General features: G+C 42.2%; 1 pseudogene; it reads left to right on the plus strand.

Moving 5' to 3' along the window:
• Nucleotides 1-24,264, plus strand: part of LOC100714246 (NBAS subunit of NRZ tethering complex-like) — a 188,411-nt pseudogene that overhangs the window by 34,366 nt on the left and 129,781 nt on the right.

Here is a 24,264-nt window from a genome sequence, read left to right on the forward strand (position 1 = left end):
GGCTGGGTACAGAAGCATGGTAGACAAATTCAAATTATTATCACTGGACTCCGTTAACTCTAGGTAATGACCATGACTTTTAGTTCAGTACCATCAAGGCCTAACTCAGTTCTTGACATGTCTCCAGAAGTATTTTAATTTTGAATGAAAGACTTTCAAAATTATGTTTTTGCTTCTATAGGTTGAGAAGATGAGGCTTAGATTTAGTTGCATCAAGATTTATGTTCCTGTGACTTGACTAGTTATGCTTTAGTTTCAACTGTTCAAGGAGATAAGTGAATATAGTATACAATCCCAGCTGCCTAGGAATCACAAGTTGAAAAGTGAGGCAAGCAGCCATTTGTCTAGCAGGGAATTGGGCGGGGGGGAATGGTAGTAGTAGTGTATAATTTTATTTTGTTCTCGGTGACCATATGTGCTGAATACTGTGCTATAGGAGGTACAGTATGGAAGGCATGGCCTTTGCCCTTGAGGAACTTGTGTAATGTGCTGTAACGTAAGACACCATGTAAGAATGAATATGTATCAAAAGCAGTATGTAGTAAATTATATATATACACCTTTGTATTTGCCAGTTCCGTAAAATGAAAAAAATTTTCATGGTCTAGCATGAAGAAACCATGCATTTTCAGTTGATCTTCCAAAAGTAGGGACACAGAGCAGTTGGGGGAACTCTGTCTAGAATTTTATATTGGTGGCTTCTGCCCATGTGGTATAAGAGTAGAAAGGGTTTCTCTGTGACAGCCGTGTGGAGATTGAGCCTTTTGATGGTTTCTGTTGTATCGTGGGATGCCATGTTACAGCTAAGGAATTCTCCCCATCAGTGATGTTGAATAGTGCTCGGCATATTGTAGAGTTATTAATGTGTATGTTTGCATGTGCTGAAATTCAAGTCCTAATTGGGTTTTTTCAATTTTTGTTTTGTTTTGTCTTGAACTGGTGGGGAGATCAGCAAGCAAATCCAGTGGGAAGCAGCGCCATGCATGGAGTCCCACTGCACTGGAGCAGCTGACCCCAGCCTTTCCCCATGAGTCAGCGCTGTTCCTGGACAGGGGGTAGAGATAACAAAGGACATATCAGCCAGCAAACCCAGTCTGGGAAGCATCCCCATGCATGGTGCCCCACCTGACTGGGAATAGACAGACCCTAACCCCTTAAGGCATGTGGGCTGGCAAACAAGAAGTACCAGCCCACATTGGGGTATGGAATACCCGCCTCATCCCTCCTGCACCCCCCCCTTCCTCCATAAGAGACTGGCATATCCAGAGAAATACAGGCTGTGATAGCTATGGAGGTGAAATGCAATTGGATGCCTGTGATGCTTTGGTGCTTCGCTAACATTGCAGGTCTAGGGCCAGTGGTGGGATCATGGGTTCAAAAGATAGTGGTACGCAGAGTGGCATCTAGGGTGGTCTCCTTCTGAGGGTTGTAGCCATCGATTCCCTATGGTCTTGTTTTGAAGTCCTATATCATTTCCATTGCTTTATTGGATTCGGTTTTATTCTCTTGTTTGCTTTGATTATGTCAAATCCAATGGCAGGAGAAGCTCTTTCAAAGATAGCAAGGTACATTATGGTAGCAATTTTGGATTTACTACTGGCTTGGTTTGAAGTGTGGAATTCATTGTCTTATTTTTATTGTTTCTGTTCTGTTTGATTTTTACTATGTCCAAAATTATCTGCAGCTATTTTGAAGACATCAAAAGGCATCATGGTATCTGTTGTTGATTTTATAATGTTTTTAGGCCTGTGTCTCTTACACTGGTTTGTTCCAATTGGTTTTATTGTGTTTTAGTCTCTTTAAAATAAATGAAAATGAACTGGTGGGAATCTTGAAGATCCTCAGTGTATTACTTGGTTTCCTTTGGCTGGAACAAAATGCCTAATATGTGCAATTTAAAGGAGGAGAGATTTATTTTGACTCACAGCTTCAGAAGTTTTGTCCATAGTAGGTTGGTTCCCAGATGCAGACATCATGCCCAACTAATTGCATATGGGAAGGAGCTGGCAGGGAAAGGCTGAGGAAAGGTAACTCTTCAAAGGCAAGCCCCCAGGGATCTGCTTCGAGGTCCCACCTCCTAACAGCCCATTCAGCCTTGAACTTATCACTGGATAAATCTGTTTTTGAAGTTAGTGCCCCATGATGTAATCACCTTCCAAAAACCCATCCTCTGAACATATGAGCTTTCTGGGGGACATTTTTTTTATCCAAACCATAACAGTGTGCTTGAACCTCTTTCTTGTGTTAGAGGTTGTACTTCACTTGAGCTGTGACAATGTTCTCTTGTAACTTGTAGCTTATTTTCCTTTGTGTTGAATTTTCTTTCTTTTTACTAAGTTCTAGCACAAATATTCCTAGATAGAAAATGAGTGTTAGGGGCTGGGAATTTAGCTCAGTGGCATAAGCACCTGCCTTGCAAGTGTGTGGTCATGAGTTCGATCCCCGGTACCGATAAAAAAGAAAAAGACAGAAAACAAAAAAGAAAGAAAGAAAGAAAGAAAATGAATGTTGTATTTGCACTAGTTGGGGGAATAGCTGAGTATAGATAGAAAGAAAAGAAATTTGGGGAGGGAAAAGGTGAAATGGTACTTCCAGTGGGTTTATCAGAAGCACAAAGGAAAAAGAATTTAGGTACAAACACTTGGTTGGCTCTTTTTGTTTGCAAGCATGATGACTGGTTTCATTTTTACTGATAGCAATGGGGGGTATGAACTGATCCTATGATATGTTTGAGTTGCCAAACTCTTTAAGATAATTATATTTAGCATCTAAGTTTTATGCTACTCTCATGGTGTTTATAATTTAGTTGAGAGATAGTGCGTTCAACACCTTTACATTCTGGGAGTTAAAGGACCAAAAGAAGTTAAACAGCAGTATAGTGTGTATTTGTATAAACAAAGGCTCCTTACTGTTGTCCTAGTGTCTGCAGTAGTGCTTGGCATATAGTAGATTTTTAGGAAATCTTGGTTCTATGGGTAGATAATGGTATTGATGGTAAACTAGAGGTTCTCTAGGGGCTGTGGCATTTGGAGAAAGCCTGGCATCTTGTGGAGTGCAAAGGATAAGTAATTTCATTCTGCTGGGTGTTGGAGACCACTACAAAGAGGCTCTGTGCAGCATTTAAAATTAACTAGTTGGCTTTCTATATTTGTGAGTCTGTCCTAGGCCTTGGCCTCTTGCCTGTCAATGGGAGTTGATTCATAGTAAGTGAACCTCTACGAATCACTGGTCCTGGCTGAGGCCAGTACAGGCCAGAGATATCTCAAAAGCGAGACAAGTGCACAGCTGCAGACACTCAGCTCAAATATCAGTTATCAAATATCCCTGTCACATAGAGCATCGTTTTCTCATCTTTGACTTTCAGTTTATTAACCCTCTTTCCGGTTAAGTATATTTCCTATTCAGAGCATCTTGATGGCTCCTGCCTCCTCATCTACTCTGCCTGTGTTTCTTTTTGTTAGTGTACCAAGGCTGTCTGTATTAGAGATTATAGCCCACCTTCTCTACCTCATCTCTGCTATTCTATTTTTCTGCTATTATTTGTCCACTTTTTTCCTTCATTCCACTGTCTGCCCTGTTCATTGGGGCCTCTCTGCCATGGCTGCTGGAATCCTGGCATTTTTTTCTATCTCTCTCTAGAATGTCCTTCAGTATTTTTTGTAGGGTTGGATTGGTGGTCATGAACTCGCACAGTTCCTCATGATCATGGAAACGTCTTGTTTCTCCTTTAATTTTGAGAGTGAGTTTTTCAGGGTACATCAATCCGAGTTGGAGTTTATTTTTTTTCAGGGCTTGGACTATTTCACTCCAGGCTCTTCTTGGTTTGTTAGTTTGTGTTGAGAAGTCTTTTGTTATTTTGATGGATTTTCCTTTATACGTAATCTGTTTCTTTTCTTTGATAACTTTTAATATTCTGTTCCTGTGGTGAATTTCTGGGATCTTGATTATTATATGTCTGGGTGTAGATCTTTTTTGGCTGTAGTTGGCTGGAGTTCTATATGCCTCATTTATCTGGATATCATTTCTTTTTCCTATGCTTGGGAAGTTTTCCTTAATTATTTCTGTGAATAGCCTTTGTAATTCATTTGTGTTTACTCCTGCTTCTTTGCTCATGTTTTTTATTCTTAAGTTATAGATCCTCTTGTCATCTTCTAGCCTTTGTATTGCTACTTCCTGGTTCCTTGTTATTTTTAAGAGGTCTTTTCTTTCATGATCACACATTGCAAATCTATCTTCAAATTTTGAAAGACTCACTTTGGTTTCTGTCAGGGCATTTTGCCAGCTTTCAATGGCATTTTAAATTTCCTGGTAATCTCTTTGGATCTGTTTCATGTATTCTAGGTTTTGTTTATATTCTTCACCAAAGGCTTCTCTTCTTTTTCTGGTTCCTTCCATTCTTTCATCTGTGTCTTCTTGAGAGGGGCTTAGCATTTCTTTTATTAATCTTTTTATATCTTGCCTCACTTGGATTAGAATTTCAGTTTTAAGTTCATCTATGAGGTCATGAATGTATTTCTTTATGTCCGCTGATGTTGTGGCCAATATTGTACGATTGCTGTACTGGTTCTCTTCTGTATTTACCTCTCCTGGACTTACTTTCTCAGAGTCAGCGGCTGTAGGCTTTTTCTTATTTCTTTCTCTTGCCTTGTTTTTGGTTTCTTTCAGACAGGTGTATGGTGGAGGTCTCAGGCCCTTTCCTTATTGCTTGTGGTTTTTCTGAAGCGTGCTGGCTGGGGGCTTGCTGCCTTCTCCAGTTTGCTGTTATGTGAAGTGCACGCAGGGACAATGTGGGCTGGCCCCTCTTCTCTGAGCCAGTCAACGGGAGAGTGCCTTCAACACGTTAGTCTGTGCTGTACGGATATCACAGGTTCGAGACAGTTTCGTCCCTGGCCGTTGGGTCCTGACCAGGGACATGACTCAGCCCAAGCATGTCCCAGCAGTCCTCATTGGGCCAGCGGTGACTGATTGACGCCCCTGAGGTTCCGGGTTCAGGCCTATCCTACTGGATTCCCATATGTCCTTCAGCCAGCCCCTACCACGAGACCCAATTTCCAGCATTCACCATGAATTAATGCAGCTCTCCACCTTGGCTACACTCTATGCTGTGCCACGTCCTCCTGCCAAGGGCCCCAGACTCAACAACTCCTATTAAGGTGGTCAAGGCTTTAGTGCGACCATGAATTGTCTGATTCCACAGCATGCCCAGCACAGCACGGGACTGGTCCCAGTGAGCGTGTCTGGTTCCAGCCTTTTATCCATGTTTTTGCTTCCTTTCTTTCTTTTTCTTTTTCCTCAGTTTCTTCCCTGTCACGAGAATCCCTCTCCTTTCGTCTGGTCTTCTCCATGGTGTTAAATTCTAGCGTCTGAGTTGTTTTTCTCAGAGACTCTCTACCCTGCTACCTATCAAGCTGCTTTCTTCAGAATTCTGGAACACCTATTTCTTTCTGTGCCTTTCTGTCCCCTTTCCTTATTCTCTTCCATGTTCTCTCTCTTCTTCTTGCCCCACTTGCCCTTCCAGGTGGGTCTGTCTGCCCTGGGGACCTCGTGGCCAAGGAGTGGCAGCCATATGTGTGTTCCAGAGTTGGGCCCGACTGTTGGGGACTGCGGTCCAGGTCTCGTCTGAAGTCAGGGCCACCATGGTGCTTTGGTTACCTACTCCCCAGGGTGCTGGCTCTGCAGCACCCTCTCCATGGGGATCTGCCACTGTGTGTTTCCACATCTCTCTGGTTATCCCGAGTTGTCATCATCGCAGTTCGTCTGAGATGATGAGATGCAGCAATTAATTTCGTTCTGTTCATTTTGGCTTATTATGCTTTCAGTGCTCTGAGGACAAGTACGTGACAAGTGCCTACCAGTGGATGGTGCCCTTCCTGCATCGCTGTGAGAAGCACTCTCCTGGCGCGGCCAGTGAGCTGCTACAAGAGTACTTAGTGACCTTGGCTAAGGGAGACTTGAGGCTTCCCCTGAAGATATTTCAGCATTCCAAGCCAGATGTAAGTAGAAACCGCAGCTTCTCAAATTGTTCAGCTGTGTTTTCTTGATAGAACTAAGTTTTATTTATAAGCTTATGATAGGCATTGTAAATGATTTTCCTGTAAAGTAAAAGACAACGGTTGTCATGCTGTTCCTTTTTCAGCAGCATTGTGAGCACTGAAAATGTTAGTGATTATTAAATAGAACCACAAGGAAGTGTTATCCCCAGAATTCAATGTTACTCTGAACTAGAATCCAGGATTTAAATATTTGGAGCTATTTTTAGAATTGGTGTAATTTGATAAGATAGGATGAGCTTTGCTTCCTGATATATGATTTTAATTGTTCACGTGCAGCATTTCCTTAAATTGCTGGAAGCCTCCATTGGCAAATGGCTCCACCTTTTAAAGCCCATCTAGGTTGCTGTGTGGGCTCTCATTGCCCTCGGATCACCCTGCAGTGATAAACACACAGAGCTGAGAAAAGAAAACACTCATGATTCATTAGTTTGAAGGGGGTGTGAAGATTTAATGCTACGTCTCATGCATTGTGTGTAGAAATGAGCTATGAAAATCATTTGAGTCATTGTAATAATTTTATTTTCTAATTTACATATATTCACAGTAACAATAAAACAGCTAGATGTGGTGGCACCTGCCTGTAATCCCAGCTCTCAGAAGGCTGAGGTTAGGCAGGAGGATTGCAAGAATGAGACCAGCCTGGGCTACACAGTAAGTTCAAAGCCAGCCTGAACTGCATAGTGATGTTGTATCTCAAAAAAACAAAACCAAAAACACATTAATAAAACAACTTAGGGAAGCATGTTGGCACATACCTGTTATCTCAGCACTCAGAGGCTGAGGCAGGAGATTGCCGTGAGTTCAAGATTAGCCTGGGTTTATAGTGAGTTTTGGATCAGCCTGGGCTACATAGTGACACCCTGTCTCAAAAAAAAAAAAAAAAAAAAAACAAAGTTCAGGGCCAACCAATATCCACAGAGTTACCCTTGGTCCTTTTCCATCAGAGGGCACACAGCAGGATGGCACAGGCCCTGTGGGACTGACTTTGTGACGATGTCCTGCACAGTAGACTGCGGTGCATGTGGGGGACCCTCAATGCCGTTCCCATTTGAAATTCAAAGCGAATCTGCTTCCCGGTGCTTTGATAAAACGGGAATGTCAGGAAATAATAGTCTCAAGCTGAAGTAGAAAGGAAAGCATTGCCTTCTCCTGGAGTAGAGCGTTTTTGTGTTTGGGGAGTTTCAGGGCCACTCTGGCTGCCTGTGTGTGGGCCTCTCCTGGAAGGACACTTCTTTGCTTTGGGCCCCCTCTGTAGCTGGCTTCTCCTGGCATGTGATTCTCTGGGCACTTACACGCTCTGCATCACTGGGCTCTTTTCATGGTGCTTTGTAGCTGGCTTGCTTTCTTTCTTTGAGACAGAGTCTTGCTCTGGAACATCATTCTAAAGACTAGACTGGCCTCGAAATCATAGCAGTTCTCCTGCCTCAGCCTCCTGAGTGCTGGAATGACAGATGTACGCCAGCACTTTGTGTTTTATGGCCCATTTCCTTTTTTTATTTTAAAAACAAAACAGTAAAAAGGGTAGAAATGATACAATATATTTTTAAAAGTAGGAAATTAACAGTAATTAACATATTGTATATTGCATCTTAGAAGTAATTGTTCAGATTATAAGATTTAGGCATGAGAAAAAATGGCCAAACAATGAAAGCACAAACTGTTCTTTTGGATGAACTAACAGATTTGTAGTATAGTTATCTATCATATGTATATTCATATATCTTTTTCCTTCTTCCTCCTCTCCTTTCCCCCATCCCAGTTGTTCTTTTCTTTTGAGCATTGTCTTTCACTATCACAATATCTATTGTTCATTTTGGATCTTATTACTCTTTCAGTTTTTTTTTTTTTACATTAGGGGGACAATATGATATTTACAAATGTGAGTTCGATTTATTTCACTTACGAGTATGGTCATGTGTTCTCTCCATTTCTCTTGAAAAAGCCTCAAGATTATCCTTCTTTGTAGCTGAGCAATATCCCATTGTATAGAAAGGCCACATCTTTTTTATCCATTCCATGGTTGATGGGCATTTGGGTTGCTTCCAAGATTTAGCTGTTACAAATTGTGTTGTTATAAACATGGGTACACATATATTGCCATTGTTTTCAATTTTGCTGGGAAGATACCTGGAAGGGGAATAGCTGGATTGAATGGACTTTTAACCCTAGTTTTTTTGAGGACTCTCTACACTAATTTCCACAGTCTACACTCCCGCCAGCATTGGAGAAGTGTTCCTTTTTCCCCGCAGCCCTGCCAGCATCTGTTGTAGGTTGATTTCTTGATGGCAGCCATTCTTTCTGGAGTGAGCTAGACTCTCAGTGTTATTTTAATTTGCATTTCTTGAATGACTGGTGACTGGTGAACATTTCTTCCTGAATGTTTTTGTACAGTCCATTTCCTCTGGTTCGAGTGGTTCTTTTCTGTTTCTGATCCTTCGAGTCCCTGCTCTCTGGGAGCTTCTCTCCCACAAACTCTTTCGCCATCTGCCTGCCAGGATGGGTCCTTAAGCTTTTCCATTCCCATTGTGCCCTTCCCACCATGTTGGGGCAGTGGTCCATGGCTGTCTGGCCTCTACTTCTCATTGATCTCCATGTGAGCAGGAATGAACCCAGGGCTCCCAGAGTGGGCGTGCTCAGTGCGGGTGGGGACAGACTGGCTCTGCACAGGGCTGTTGCCTGCTGAGTCCCTTGGTGTGCTTCTCCAGGATTGTGCCACGCACCAGTCTCGCTTCTCTGAGGGCCCTGTATTTGTCCAGATGGCACAACATTCTCAGCCATGAAGCCTGGCAGAGAGGAGTCCACAATCCAGTTTACAGAACACAGAGAGAAAGTCATCTACGAGCCAGACCCTGCGGTGGACCTCTGTGCCCACTGCAGTAGGTCATTTGGTCTGGCCACTGAAATGAATGTTCACAGATTGAAGGTATCAGGAAGAGATGGAACTGTGCCACGGAAGGCCACCGAGTGAGGACAGGAGCGTAAGAGTCAAGAAAGAGCTGGATATAATCACAGGGACAGGAATGTACCGGATGGCCTCAAACCAGTGTATGACACAGTGTGAGGAAGAGCTGAAATCACAAAATAGTTAAAGAGAGAATGTGTTTTTAAAGATAAATGTAAACTGAGCTTGTCATTACAGCCTTATCCTGAAAGGATTATCTGCAAGTGTTCTGCATAGGAAGGAAATAATCCAAAAATAGAGTAGATATGAGAGTGGGGAAATAGTACTTAAGAAATAATAAATATGAGAATAGTATAAGTGAGCGTTCCATTATTAATCATGAAAATAGCAGGTCAGAAAGTGAAGACGAGGGAAGCACAGTGAGCATGTGGTCAGGGTGGGCGAGGCGGGTGTGAGGCAGGGGTCTGGCATCAGAGATCAGAGGGTCTGGGGCTGTTGCTCAGCTGCTGAGGACAAATGGTGACACTGGCAGGGACTTTGATGGCTCCAGTGCACTCAACGCCTGGCCTGTTACACTTCACTCTGAAGTGCACAGCACTTGCAGTAGTCAGAATGACGACCCCCAAAATATGTGCACTATCAATCTGGACCCTGTTACAGTGTCCTGTACTCCCAACAGGCTGGGCACATGGGGGACATCAAGCCACTGGAGGTCTCCCTGGTGTCCAGGTGAGCCCAGTCTGATCGCATGAATCCTTTGAGCCACTGACCTTGATGATCTTCAGCTCCACTCACAGATGACTGCCCAGTGTCCCAGCCCCTTTTCTTAGGCAGCTTCTCCCTGCCAGAGCTGCCAAAGGTGCCGTTTGTGTTACCTCTCCGAGTTCCCTTGATTATGGGCTGATTCCAGAGTGTCTGTGCTGTTGTGTTGGTCTGATTGTCCCTGCATTAGCACAGTACTGTTTTAATTATGAAGATTTTAGAGTATGTTTCAGTGTCAGATAAGGATAGTGTTTCCTTGCAGTTATTTTTCCTAACTCTTTTTGTTTTGAAGCTATTCTCAGATGTTTGTTTTTTCTATGTGAACATTGGTATCGGCTCGTCTGATTCTAAAATTGGCTTACTTATATTTTTATTATGATTATGTTGAACTTGTAATGGTAAGTCACCTTATTTAAGAATAGGAGACATTATTACATTTGTTTATGTCTTTTTAAATGTCTAGTTTGGCACATCTCTTGTTAAATTTATTCCTGTTTTATTGCTTCTGTTATAGATGGAGCTCTGCCACCTCATTTCCTATCACTCTTTATTCCTGTGTGTGAAAGCTGTTGATTTTATTTGTTCATTTTGCTCCTTCAGTCCTCTTTCTTACTTGCTTGTCTTATCATCTGCCATTCATTATAGAATTGAGCATTCTACAGTGCTCCATTTTAAGACTGTTTTTCTCAACTGTGATTCTCTTGCGTTTTGCTCAGTGTCTCATATGGACAGTGGCCTGCTGCCTGTGATGCAGGAAACCTACATAGCTAAGCTCTTAGAAAGCGCCAGGTGAGCTGGCACCCTTCTTCAGTTCAGGAAGGGCAGATAATGGTTTTATAGAGACTGCTGAGATACTAGGACTGGAATGATCAAACTAAGGAACAGTGTGTGGGTAGGTTTTAGAGTTTGGCATCACGTGGGTGAGAGGGACAAGTATGTTGTAAATTTGAGCATCATGATTCATGGGTAGCATATATCACATTAGAAAAATATGCTGAGTGGCATAGACCAGTACCAAAAGAATACAGAGAAAAAGCGCTTCATGCATTAAGGTAGAAAAGGATTTATTCATTGACTAGAATGTGTTGAACGTATGCACAGGATCATAGAGATCTGGGAAGTTCCAACTGAAGTCAAAGTGAAATGGAGTTAACACTGAATTATTAGGTTGGCAAGTTCTTGAAGAAGACATGTTAGGTGAGCAGAGGTTTTCAGTTATTCCTGTAGTATTTAGGTGTGTGGAATTCACAGCTCTGATCTCCTCATCCTTTAATTTAATCAAACCTGTTGGTTTACCAAACCCTAGGTCAAAATACTTGAAAGAAAACTTGTGTTTATGCTGAATATTTACAGCCTCTTTTGTTATCATTCCTAAACAGTGCAGTATGACAACTACTTAAATAGCATTTGCATTGTGTCAGATATTTTAAATAATAGAGTGGGAATTAAGCATGTAAGAGGATATATACCAGCAATATGCAGACATTTTATGCCATTTTATACCAGGCACTGGGGTGTCTGCAGATCTGGGGTCCACAGGGCCCTGGGGACCAGTTTCCTCAGGTGCTTAGTGACGTGGGTGGTGTAGGGACGTGGTCTCACATGCGGCATCAGGAGTGTGAGCAGAAGGCAGGAACACATCCTCTGCCTTCTCTTGTGCACAGAAGCACCGCTGCAGGGCTTTCACAGGGGGCTTTGAGCAGACGCAATCAAACACAAGACTCTAGAACGTCAGACTTGAAAGCAGGCCTGTCATGTCTGTCTCCAGGAAGAACAGCTATGGAGCAGGGAGATGGAATAAAGCATTCAGGGCTCTGGCTCCTGAGTTGGATGGCTTCCCAGCTACCCGTGACTGGCAATGGTGTTCGGGGCTCGCGGGTCCTGGCGCCTCCTTGCCACATGTATGTTTCATCCCCACCTTCCCTTGGGCCTGGCTCCTCCTGCCCAGATCTCCTGCAGGAATGCCAGAGCCCATGCTGCTGGATGTTGGTCCAGGCCTTGCTACTTACAGCCTCTAGCAGCTTGAGCACATCACTCAGCCTCTCAGCACCTCAGTTTCTCCTTTGTATACAATGGAAACAACGTAGGGTCATTATGAAGATTGAAAAATTAATACGGTACATGCAGAGCACTTAGAAATGGAACCCAGCACAGAATAAAAAGAGTTATCATATTAATTTTTTTTTATCTTTTTAAGGCAGAGTCACTATGTAGTGTGCTGGCCTTGGGCTCACTTTGTAACCCTACTTGGTCTCAAACTTGGCGATGATTCTCCTGCCTCAGCCTCCCAAGTGCTGGGATTACAGGAGTGCACCACTGTGCCTGGCTGGTCATATTAATTTTTAATAGACTTTATTTTTCTGGGTGGCTTATCCTTATCTCACCAGTCACTTTGCTGCTTTGGTTCCCTCTTTGTCAAATGCTAGTGCCAAATTCAGGCTGTTATTTGTTTTCTTAGTACCTTGAAGCCATATATCTAAATCCTTAACCTAGCTGCTTTATTTCCGTAGTAATTTTCAGTATTTTTTATTTATATCCACTGGTGTGATTCTCCTAAGAAAATGCCTTTGCCAGCGTCTGTCACTTTTCTGTTTTATGTGTACTGTAAGTTTCAATTAGAATACAGGAATCCGTAGATAATTATTATAGAAATTATATTAATTTCTTTCTATATTAACTTTGCTGTTGAAAAGAGCTGTATGAAAGCAGTTTCAGGCTTCCGTTTTAGTTTCTGTGGTAAAAGCATAAGGATTCCACATGTATTAATTTAATCTTCACAGTCACCCTCTGAGGGAGGCATTGTTAGTCCCTTGAGATTGCAGCATTTGGTTATTTTCATAGTTGAGGAAATGCTCCCCGGCTGGTTTGCAAGGGAAGCGTGGTATTTGATATAAAACGAAGCTGGAAGTAGCCACGCCTGTGCTCCAGAACACGGAGCACTGTCTGTGGTTTGTGTGACACTGTGTCCCGTTTGGCTTGTTTTGGATGGAATGTCAGCCCGTGGTAGTTAAATGAGTAATACATACTTCATACTTAAGAAGTAATAGGTTCTCACATTGTTGAATATAAGTTAAGGAATTTTGTGTATTTTTGTAATTAAAACACAGAATTTGGCTTTAGGGTTAGAAATGGTGTTTTTAATGAATTGCCTTTCGAATGCATTGTGCTTTTCTGTTTTATCTTGAGTGGATCATAATGTTTTCGGCAGATGCAAAGCTATGGGTTACAAATGATCTTTTCTAGCTGATTCTGTAATTAAAGTGTGATTCCATTTAGAATTATTAGAGACCCCAAGGTCTGTAAGCTAAAGAAAAATCAAAATTGTTTCTGTAGCTGATTAATTGCAGGGTTTAATATTCCATTGACAATAGTACTTGGATAGGGATTACCTGTAAATCTCTCGACATTCAGTACATGCTCTCTTTTCCCCAGCTCCAACAAAAAATTATCCCCGATCAGGACCAGCTGATGGCCACGGTGCTTGAGTGCATCTACAGCTGCGGGTGCAGCAACCAGCTCCCCCTCTGCTATGGCATCCTGGATTGCCTTCTACAGAGAGGGCCTGGGTAAGCAATGCTGCGAGCCGCCCTTCACCCGAACCTTAGCACGTTGCTCTCCCAGATGTTCAGCACAGCGGATGGCTAGAAAGTATAAAAAAGAAAATAAAATCATGAACTACCCTATTGTCTGCTAGTAAATTCCTATTCTTTTACCAATATATGAGAAATTCTGAATTTTTAGTGTAATTATAATTGCTTTGCTGTAATTGTGCTAAACTTGATAATTATCCATTTAAGCAAAAAATTCCACCACCACAACAAAGAATCCTGTTAAAAATGGATTAATAGTGATTTATTTGCCTTTAAGTTGCATTTTTAATTAGGTGCTTTCTGTATTTGTAAGGTAATGGTATTTGTGATTTGTGTGTTCTAGGTCTGTCCTTATAGTAATCTTTTTAAGTAGTGATGGATGAATATTTATAATTTTTAAATAACTTTTGTTTCAGTGGAAATTTATATAACATGCTTTTGGATTAGTTGTATGCAACTCAAATTTTATTTTCTCTTTGGAAGCAAATAACATTATTCCTCTACTCTTTAAATCTAGTACATGTTATAAACTCAGCATCTGGAGAAGAATATATGATCTTTGCAACACATAAAACAGCACTGAATGAAAAATCCAACCTACTTTAACCATTTGTGATTCTAACCAAGTTGCTTAATTTTTCTGCTTATCAGTTTCTTCATTTACAAAAAAAAAAAATTAGACAAGAAATTTCTTTATTGTTTTCTGTTTCCCTTTCTCATATTGCCTTGTCTTCTTTTTTTCTTCCTTTTTTTGAGATAGGGTCTCTCTATGCAGTTCAGGCTGACCTTGAGCTCACTTTGTAGCCCAGCCTGGTCTTGAACTCACAACAATCCTGCCGCAGCTTCCCGAGTGCTAGGATTACAGATGTGAGCCATCACGCCCGGCTCTGCCTTGTCTTCTTTCAAGAAAACTCTTTTCTTTATGAAACAAATGATAGCAATCACCACTTTTATAATCACTGTGAAATAATTGTTCATGTAGTCTTAATAGTACTGAAATCAGGTGAAAGATTAATGGTTAAAGATTAATTTGCATGTTAACAGAATCTTATTCCAGAAACTTATTATTTTTTTTGTTTCTGATTTTAAAGGTTAAAAAAAATTTGAAGGTGAAATTGGTCAATTGAGGTTTGACTGCCATTATTCTAACCAATCAAAGTGGCATTCCTCATGGCCAGACCACCTGATGATATGTGCCCTGATGCAGAATAGCACGAGTTGCTGGTTTTGCAGCATCCCTTCCAGGCAGTTGCACTGAAATTGTTCACCTGAATCTCACTAATCTATGGGCTGGGCTTCTGGTTACTACAGAGAATAGAAGATCACATTTTATAACACTATGAAGGAAGCAGCAAGTGCAGAATGCAGGTTCTATAAGTTACTTGATCTTCTTTGCTATAGAAAGTTAGTGACAGTTAGGAAACCAGATTGTTGGACAGGTGTAATTGCAAAACAAAGGAGTCCAAAGGGATGCAGTCCCTTTCTAATTTTTTTTAAAGGAGAAAAAGAAAACAGAAAAAGGGTACAAGTAATACAAAATTTAAAAAATAAACAGTAAGAAATCACTAGTTAATAGATTACATAGTTTCGTCTTAAAAATAGTTGTTCAAGTTACAAAATTAAAGCATATAAAGTGGACTTTCAAACAGTGAGAGTGCAAACAGTTTTGTTTAATGATCCAAAAAAACTCAGTAATATGGTTATCTATCTTATACACTTAAACAGTTATAACTTATGCAGTTATAACCTTTAGAGCACTTTCTTTTCTTCTCTTTTGTTTTGTACAATGACAATTACACACTTCGGGTTTTATTACTCCCACAGTTCTTACTACTTATTTTGAAGAGAGTAAAACCAAATGCGACATATCAGAACAGAGTCTGTCAAATCAAAAGGACATAATAGACAATGTAAAAACAAAATACAAGGTGATCAACAATGGTTACCATACTGCCTCTTGCTATTTTAAGAATTGCCAGTTATAATAAAATTGAACAAAACAGTAAAGAATAAAACCAAAGCATTGGAGACATTACAGGACTTTAAAAGAAGGTAATAGTCAACCAGAATGGGCGTCATAATGAATCCTATTGTCTTCACAGTTGTTGCCTATACTTTCGAACTTGGTACTATCTAGCTAAGCAGAATAGGGGAAAATCAGTCAAAACAAGATGGTGAGGGCAATACAGGATTTCAAATCAAGTTAATCGGAAATCAAAGTAGGTTACTATAATGTATCCTGCTATTTTTTATTTATTTTTCCCTTAATTAAAAAGATAAAAATAAAAAAGTAAATAATTAAAAAAAGGGAAGATTGAGATAAGAGAGGGCATAACAACAGAACAGTGCAGGTCAAAACATAACCATTTAAGCAAAATAGTGTTTCACCACAAGATACCCTGACATAAAAATAGTTACCATAGTGTCTCTTTCCTTGAAATCTTTGAGTACAACTTCGTATACTGTAGCACCAAACATATCAAGACACTATAAAACCATTCAAAAGAATGACATTATTACAGGGTATTTAGAACCAATTAACAGAAAATGAACCATGGTTTCTGTATAATCTCCTTGTCTATAAAAGTTTTTGCTTATATTATTATATATAATAAAATCCAATAAGATACAGCCTTTTAAGACCGATGGAAACAGAAGAATACAAGTTTGATGGGACTTCAAAACAAGATGATACTAAATCAGCACTAGCTATTATGATGTTCTGTTTTCTCCAAAATAGCTGTTCCTACCATCCAATCTTCTCTGCCTCATTTCTGTTGAGCTCTTTTTCTGTCGTTTGTTGTCAGTTTGTCTTCTTCATTTCACTTTCTGCTCCATTCATTGTGGCCGCTCTGCCACTATTTCTGGAATCTTGGTGTTTTCCTTTTTTAAAATATTCTGCAGTATTCTCTGTAGAGTTGAATTGGTGTTTGCAAATTCCCCTAGTTCCTCTTTATCCTGGAAGCACCTTGTTTTTCCATCAATTTCTAGGGACAGTTGTGCAGGATATATCAATCTTGGCTGGAGGTTATTATCTTTCAAAGCTTGAATTATTTCCCCCCACGCTCTTGGTGATTTGATGGTTTGTGCTGAGAAGTCTGCTGTAATTCTGATGGGTGTTCCCTTGTAAGTGATCTGTTTCTTGTCTCTGACGGCTTTTAACATTCTGTTCTTATATTGGATTTCTGGAATTTTGATTATTATATGCCTGTGTGTAGCTCGGTTTGGGTTGTAGGTGGCTGGGGTCCTGTATGCCTCATACATATGAGTATCTTTACCATTTGCTAAATTAGGGAAATTCTCCTGGATTATTTCTGTGAATAGCTTTTGTAGTCCATTTGTTTGTGTCCCTACTTCTTCTTTTATGTTCTTAATTCTTAAGTTATAGATCCTCTTATCATCTTCTAGCCTTTGTATTGTTGCTGTTTGTTTTTTTGTCATTTTTAAGAAGTTTTTCATTTCATGCTCCCACATTACAAATCTGCCCTCCAGTTCAGATAATCTATCCTTAGTTTCTTTCAAGCTGTTATGTCAGTTTTCGATAGAGTTTTTAGTTTCCTGGTAATCTCTTTGAACCTGCTTCACATATTCTATGTTTTCTCTATTTTCTCCATCAAACAATTCTCCCCTTTTTTTCTGTTCTTCCATTCCACCATCTGTTTTTTCTTGGGTGGTGCTTAGCATTTCTCTAACTATTCTGCTTATATCTTGCTTCAGGTTGATAATAACTATGAGGCTCTGGAGATAGCACTTTATGTCTATTGGTGCTGTGTCTGCTATTGCATGTTTCTCAGGATTGGGGGCTGAGGACCCTTTCTTGTTGCTCCCTCTTCCCATCTTTTTTGTTCCTTTTATACAAGCGTATATAGGAGGCCCAGTTTCTTTCTTTGTCAGTTACAGTTTGTTTGAATTGCGCCAGCTAGGTGTTCCTTCCCACTGCAGTGTACTAGGGAGACACAGACCTGGGCAGCCTATGCTGGGCCCGCCCCTCCAGGTCAACCTACCAAAGGCTTCACTACTAGGGTGCACCTCCAGGCTCTGGGACCTGGTTTGGGCTAGCTTACTGGCTCTTGGTCAGCGGTGTCACCCAAGTCAGGCACTCCCCACCGATCCCGCTTGAGAGAGGAATATGTGACTGAGGTCACTGCAGCGCCCTGTTCTGGCTAGTCTGCCCAGTCCCAGTATGTCCTTTGCTGAAGCCTCCTACTCTATGGAAGTGTCCCCGATCCGCTCACTCACCACAGGTCGATGCAGGGCTCCCGGCCAGTCTCGCTCTCAACTCCATTCACTGCTTCCCACTTTCAGAGTTTTTGTGCCTCTCTCCTTGCTGTGCCGATTGGTACGCAGCAGTGGCTGCAGGAAATTCAAATCGTGGCTTCCAGTGGCACGGGCCCCAGCTTCTGCACTGAGACCTTATTGTTTCTGTTATATCACTGGGATTGCATTTCCAGTTGGTTTCTCTTAGTGTAGTTCATTCCTGGGTCAGCAAAGTATATCTCCCCTTGCTTAGTACTTCTCGCCCGGCACCATTCCTGGATTTTAAGTGCAGTTTCTTAGAGAGCCTCCAAAGCTGCTGCTATCTATCTGCCATGTTCTCCTGGAAGTCCCCTTTCTAATTTTTAAATATGATGCATAAAAAAGTTGAGGTCAAGCAGCTGTAAGGTTTATCATGGATATTAGATGGTTACCTACTTTATCCTTAAAAACATCTTCAAAAGAGCAGATACTTTGATGGATAATTTTTCATCTTTGCCTGCCTCCTTTAAAATATGATGCTCATGTTTGTTGATTTTTCAATTTTAGATCACTGTTGACTTCCTTTTCAGAAATCCATTCTCTTCTCCATTTCTATTCCTTCTATCACTTTTAAGTTAAGAAAAAACAGAAAGAAAGCATGGGCCTTTGGTAAAGGCAAAGCTGGATGGTGTGTGAGACTGTGCTGAGTCCTTCTGCCTGTCTCGTTCAGCTGGGGACCTGACACAAGGGAAGATGAGTGCGGGCAAACCCAGCATCTTTGTTACTGTGCAGAGGTGACCAGTCACAGGTTGCCACTGGCAGGGGGCCAGCAAGACTCCGAGAACCGAGGCCTTAGGTAGACAGAGAGGGGCAGAAAAAGAGAGCGCATCAGTGCGGCTTTGTAACAGGGTCACCTCCCACCACATAAAAGCATCCCACTGTCCACGGCATGGCTGCATTCAGGGCTCCCTCCCAACAGCACCCAGTGAGCCGCAGCGGTTAGCAGTCCTTCCTCAGTGGCCTGGAGGGAGCCCAGTGCTTCCTCCAACGGCATGATGCCTTCTCTTGTTCCTAAATCCATGGGGTGAAGCCTTTGACTTCCAGCTCCCTTCTGGAAGGGACAATCACTGTTAAAAGTTTCCATCTGGCTGAAAAGTCTTTAGGTGTACACTTACGATTGCAATCACCGTGATGGAAATACACTGTGCTCTTCACTATGTGTGATGAATGCTGCAGAATGATAATGTGAAACCCTCGACTACAGATTGAGTAGTCATTGCAGGTCATGCTGGTGAATGCTCTGTTGAAGGCCATTAGTGGACTACTCGTTTAGCCCTGTGGCTCAGGGTGAAACACGGTTCAGAAAGACAGCATAGTCTGTGTAAGCCGCACTCACTAGCATCTTGCAGAACTAACCAGGGCAGACTGACCATTGTAACAGTGAGGAGGCATTGTGTTTGCATTAGGGCATTAACAAATGCCCAAATCTGGCACAGATTTTTACTGGGGCTTTGTGTTAACAGACCCTGAGGCCTTGCTGGAATTCAGCTGGCGGGTTCTCAGAAGCCAGTTAGGGCCAGAGTGTCTCCCTTGGGAACCAAAGGGCCACTTGCAGCTACTGCTTTTTCTGCAAGTAACCTGCTCAGGGCGGTGTTCCTGGGACACCTGCCCTGGGACAGTCTTTTTTTTTTGTGGCCTCTGTCTTGATACTGGTTCTGAGTCTGCTGCCCAGGCTTCCTCTGGGGTTTGATTTTTGTGTTCACAGCCTCTCCGACGTCTCTGCTGCTCCCTGGTTTTTCATGGCCAAGGCAGCTGTGGGTGGCAGGGCACCCTGAGCTGTGTGTCCACAACCCCAAGGACACCATGGGAGTGCACGGTGGGGCCGCAAGGCCTAGGGGAAGGCCAGTGGCAGGACCGTGTATCCCCATCCGCCTCGCTGGCGGCCAGAGCAGCAGGGATCAGCAGTGGGCTTGCCCTGTGCTGCTTGTGAGGAGATAAAATGACAGCAGCTGATGCATAATTCTTTTTGGCCTCAAAAAGTGGCAGTAGAGCATGTCAGGAAACACAGCTCCCCGTCTTATGCGGTAGGCATTGTTTTGCTCCAGGCTCTTCCATCTCCGTCTGCTGCACATGCAAACCGTGGAGTGGACTTGCACAAGCCTGACACTGCCCTGCAGTGTAGCTGTGTCACGGGTGAAGAGTTGGAGAAATGTCATTTCCCCACTTATAGGAGCTTGTATTTTATCAGAATTAATTTTAATTTTCTCTTCCTTTATTCTTTAGTAAGAAGACACAAGCGACCTCAGCTCTTCATGACATGGTGGACCAGCTGGAGCAGATTCTTAGGTGTGGGTAGGGGCTGTGTCAGCTTTCTTGGACCTGGTCCGGGTGGCTGTCCTTCACCTTGCCGTGGTGTAGTGGCAGTGAGAGGCACATGTCCAGATCTGCCTTCGCCATATGCTGGTGGAGCGGCCTGTGAAGCCGGGGTTTCCTTTGCTGTAACAGCTCACTCAGGAGACTCACAGATTTATATGCGAGCCAGCATTTAAGCCCCTCGCAGGAAAATTTAATTTCTGCAGCAGTTGCTGCAACTATAGGGCACACTTTTTTGTTGTTGTTGTTACACTTGTGCCTTTTGGGGGACTCATGTTTATCAACTACTTAGATGTTCTGGACTGTCTAGAACCTGCCTATAACTAGTTTGAAGTTCTTCACTGTTATAGTGAAACTGAGCTTGCTGTCTGGAAGACTGAAATAGTCCTCATTTGCCATTTAGGAAATCTAAAGTTGTTTGTTTTAGTTAATTTATGCATACAAGTATATTATCATTATCATTATTATTATTTTAGTACTGGATAGTGAACTCACGACCTTGTGCTTGCCAGGCAGGCATTTTATGCTGCTGAGCTAAATCCCCAGTCCTAGTGTATTATTTTTAAGTATCATAAATAAAAAATTAGAATTAAAAACTCTATTCTATATAGCTATACAAATTATACATAACATAGCTTTTGTACTAGTAATGTGTATAGTACAATACAATTTGGAGTTCAGTAAACAAAGCAATTTTATTTGCTTGATGAAGGTTTGAAAACATTGTGAGTTGTATTTAAGGAAACTGAGTGTTTCTGTGTATCACAGTCTGAGCACGTGGAGAAGGAGCTCTTCATTTCCCCAGGACTTCTGTTCATTGCTGGCCTGATTCTTGTTACTCTGCTGTGAAAATGCTGTGTATGCCTTTTCCTTATGAATTGGCTCATCCTGCCCTGCTCAGCACCCCAGCAAGCCCCAGTGTCTCTTGAGTGATGCTTAGTGGTTGAGTCAGTATGGTCATCATGCACAGGTCTGAAAGTCACCTGGACCCTAGGGATCCAGAGAGCTCAGCGAGACCTACAGAAACACAGGCATGATTTACTTCACTGCATCCCCATGACCAGGGCCCATCCTGATGATCACGTCTGTAGCTCAGTGAGACAGTCATGTCCTGCCATAGGTAGTCATTGCTCAGTGTAGTATGATGACATTTTAGAATAAGAGTTTTCACTGGATGTGATCCCAATACTTGGGAGCCTGAGGCAGGAGGATCTCTATGAGTTCGAGACCAGCCTAGGCTACAAAAGTGAGTTCAAGGTGATCCTAAGCTATATAGTGAGACTCTGTCTCTAAAAACAAAATAACCCCTCTCAAAAGAAGAAAGAAAGAAAGACCAAAGAGAGCTTTTATTCTTGTTTCTTCTCATAGGCACACATAATGGTAAATATTTTCTTATGCATAACATCAGGTGAAACCTATCTTGGCCGAGTTATGAATCTGATCGCTTGCCTTGTCGAGGGCAGTTCCTAAGTGGTGAGCTTTGGTGAGCTGGCCCAGGGTGTGTGATCTCACAGTAATGGGATGGGAGGTCTTGGAGACCCTGAGACCTGGGATCTGTGGCACACTGGCATTTTTATACTGACTGACTGTTCTTGGGGGTGATGGAGCCAGCTGAGTGGCCAGGCTTTTCACCTTTGAGATGCTCTGTTCCCTGCTTTTCCAGCTGCCTTGTTGCCTTGTTTGTAGGTGTGAAGTTAAAACTGGGTATCAAAATTATCCATTTGACTTGTTTTACTGACTGGTGCTTTGAGAACAGAGAATTTATGAAAGGTAATTTTTGAGACAGACACATCATCCTTTAAAGAATATGTTATTTAGTCCAGGAATATATAAAAAAGACAAAAATGAAAACAAAGCTTTGTAAATGGAAACGTTAGAAAAGTAAAAGCAGAGAAGGGAAATGGGAATACGATGGCTATCATCATTGTATATGGCAGACATGTACTAATAAAGTAAATAAGATTTTAAAATTAAAAGTAATGCCAGTAGGGAAAAACAAGATTTGATTTGTAATTATGAGCCCTGCTGTTAGTGAGAATTAATGTAATACATGTGTGAAGTCGTGTTGTAATGTATGATACCCTAACCCTAAAAAGTACCAGACACCAACGTATCACTTAGATGCTTTCAGCTTCTTGACTATCTCTGTTTGGCAGCAGGATTTTTACCAATTCCTCTTGCACTTGCAGCGTGTCAGAGCTTCTGGAGAAGCATGGACTGGAGAAGCCAGTTTCCTTCATGAGAGACATGCAGTGCGACATGGAGGAGGCGCGCAGGCTGATGGTGAGGCTGGCCAGGCACACAGGCCGGAAGTGAGTTCCTGAGCTGCTCGGGCGCGAGGGGGTCCGGGTTCAGCGTTGCTTTGTTCTTCTCCAGCACCGTGGGTGAATTAAAGCTGGCGAGTGAGGGGCCGCGCCTACTGGGGTGGGGGCTCCATTTGGTCAGTCGTGATGTGTGTGAGTGCAGACTTGCACAGGTGTGCTGCACAGGCACACCTGCCTCCCTCCGTGCCCCTCTTCTTTCTAATCCCCTCTCCCCCTGCCATACCCTGTTGTCATTAACCTGACCTCCCAGCTGCCACCACAGATCCTCTTCCCAGCCCTTCAAGCACCGCTTCACATCTACTGGGTTGGTGTGAGTGGATGTTGTTGTTTCATTTGGCTTCTGATGCTCAAAGTCATTGTTTTCATCCATGTTATGTCATGAATCAGTGGCTTCTTGCTGAATGATATATAGATTTATCTCACCTGTGTTTAAGGACAGTGGGTTGTTTTAGGCTTTGACTTTTACAAATGCAGCCCCCATGACTATTTGTGTGTCAGTTTTTATGTGGGCTCGTGCTCGCCTTTCTCCCGGATAAGCCCTATGTGCAGAGTGCGGGGGGTGGGGTGGGGTGGTCCTGTGTGTGTGAGAAGCAGCAGCAGCAGAACCGGCCCGCTGCTCTTCAAGGTGTCATCCATTTACCTCTGTGACTGGCCTTGAGGAGAGTTTCAGTGGCTCCATGTCCTCATCCGCACCCAGGAGTGGTCGGTCAGTCTCTTAAGGGTGGTGATTTTCATAGGTGTGTAGTGACCTTCGGGTTTAGTGTTAACTGCATTTCTATAATGATGAGGGAGCTCCCTCTCTAAGCACATCTCCAGCTGCATTTGTTCTTTGCCCATTCTCAGAAGCTGGACTGTTTGCATTCTTACTGAGCTGTGAGTTTGCTTGTGCGATCACTGTCTATGTTCCTTGCTACATAAGTGCTTTGGAGCTATTCCTTCCCTTTATTCTTTGCTCTGACCTGTGTCTTTTAAAATTGTACTTAAAAATCGAATTCTTTTTAGTTTGCTCTTTTTTAATAGTGCTTTTGTTAATCTAGAAATGTTTGCCTTTAAGCTTTTCTAGCAAAATTTTTAGTTTTATACTTATAGATTCTTAATCCACTTTGAGAGTTAATTTTCTTTATTGCTCAAAATACAGGTTAAAGGTTTTTTCCTGTTTGAATAGTCCCACACCATTTCTTGAAAATGCTGTTGCCTTGAACTCATGGCAATCCTCATGCCTCAGCCTTCTGAGTGCTGGGATTATAGGTGTGTACCTCCACATCTGGCCTACTTTTGCATTTTTATTCTGCTCCATTAATTTACTTGTCTTTCTTCCTATACTTTACTGTATTGGTTTTTGTAGGTTTATAGTAAGTCTTGAAACCAGGCAATATTAGACTCCTGACTTTGTTTCCCATTTTTATATTTGTTTAGCTTCCCACAACCATATGAACTTTAGGATCAGCCTGTCAAGTGTTGTCATCCAGGATTTTGCAGGGATTACTGTAGTCCAATTTCAGGAGTATTTCTGTCCCATAGCATTATTCATTTTTCCACTCCGTGAACACAGCATGCCTTTCCATTGACGTGGGCCTTTCATTTCTTCTGATGATTTTGTGATACGCAGTGTGCATGTCTCAGGCTCATTTCGTAACATTTATCGCCTGTTGAGTCAGCTATGAGTGGAATTGATTTCTTCTTTTCAGATCCGTTATTCCTACTGTACATATTATTAGCTCAGGTAGTTTTTCTGCAGTCCCTTTGTCCTGAGTATGGAGAGCTGCCTGTGTGGGATTGGGGTGAAGGGAGACTGCAGAGTAGCAGGTTGCACAGGACAGTGTGTGCCTGTCACCAGGGCTGAGCTTGTGGCCTCCTTCACAGCCATCACTCACTTCTTGTTACTTTATAGAAACAAATTTGATGCTGTGTCCTCTTTCAGGTTTTCCCCATTCACACTGTAACACGGGCTCATAGTATTATATTAATTTACTCATTCTCTTTATCATGAAGTATTTCATTTTGTGACTGTAACATGTTGTGTA

Source organism: Cavia porcellus, unplaced genomic scaffold (assembly GCF_034190915.1).
Source record: "Cavia porcellus strain 051 isolate PalLab524CR breed Dunkin Hartley unplaced genomic scaffold, mCavPor4.1 scaffold_38, whole genome shotgun sequence".
Taxonomy (NCBI): Eukaryota; Metazoa; Chordata; class Mammalia; order Rodentia; family Caviidae; genus Cavia; species Cavia porcellus.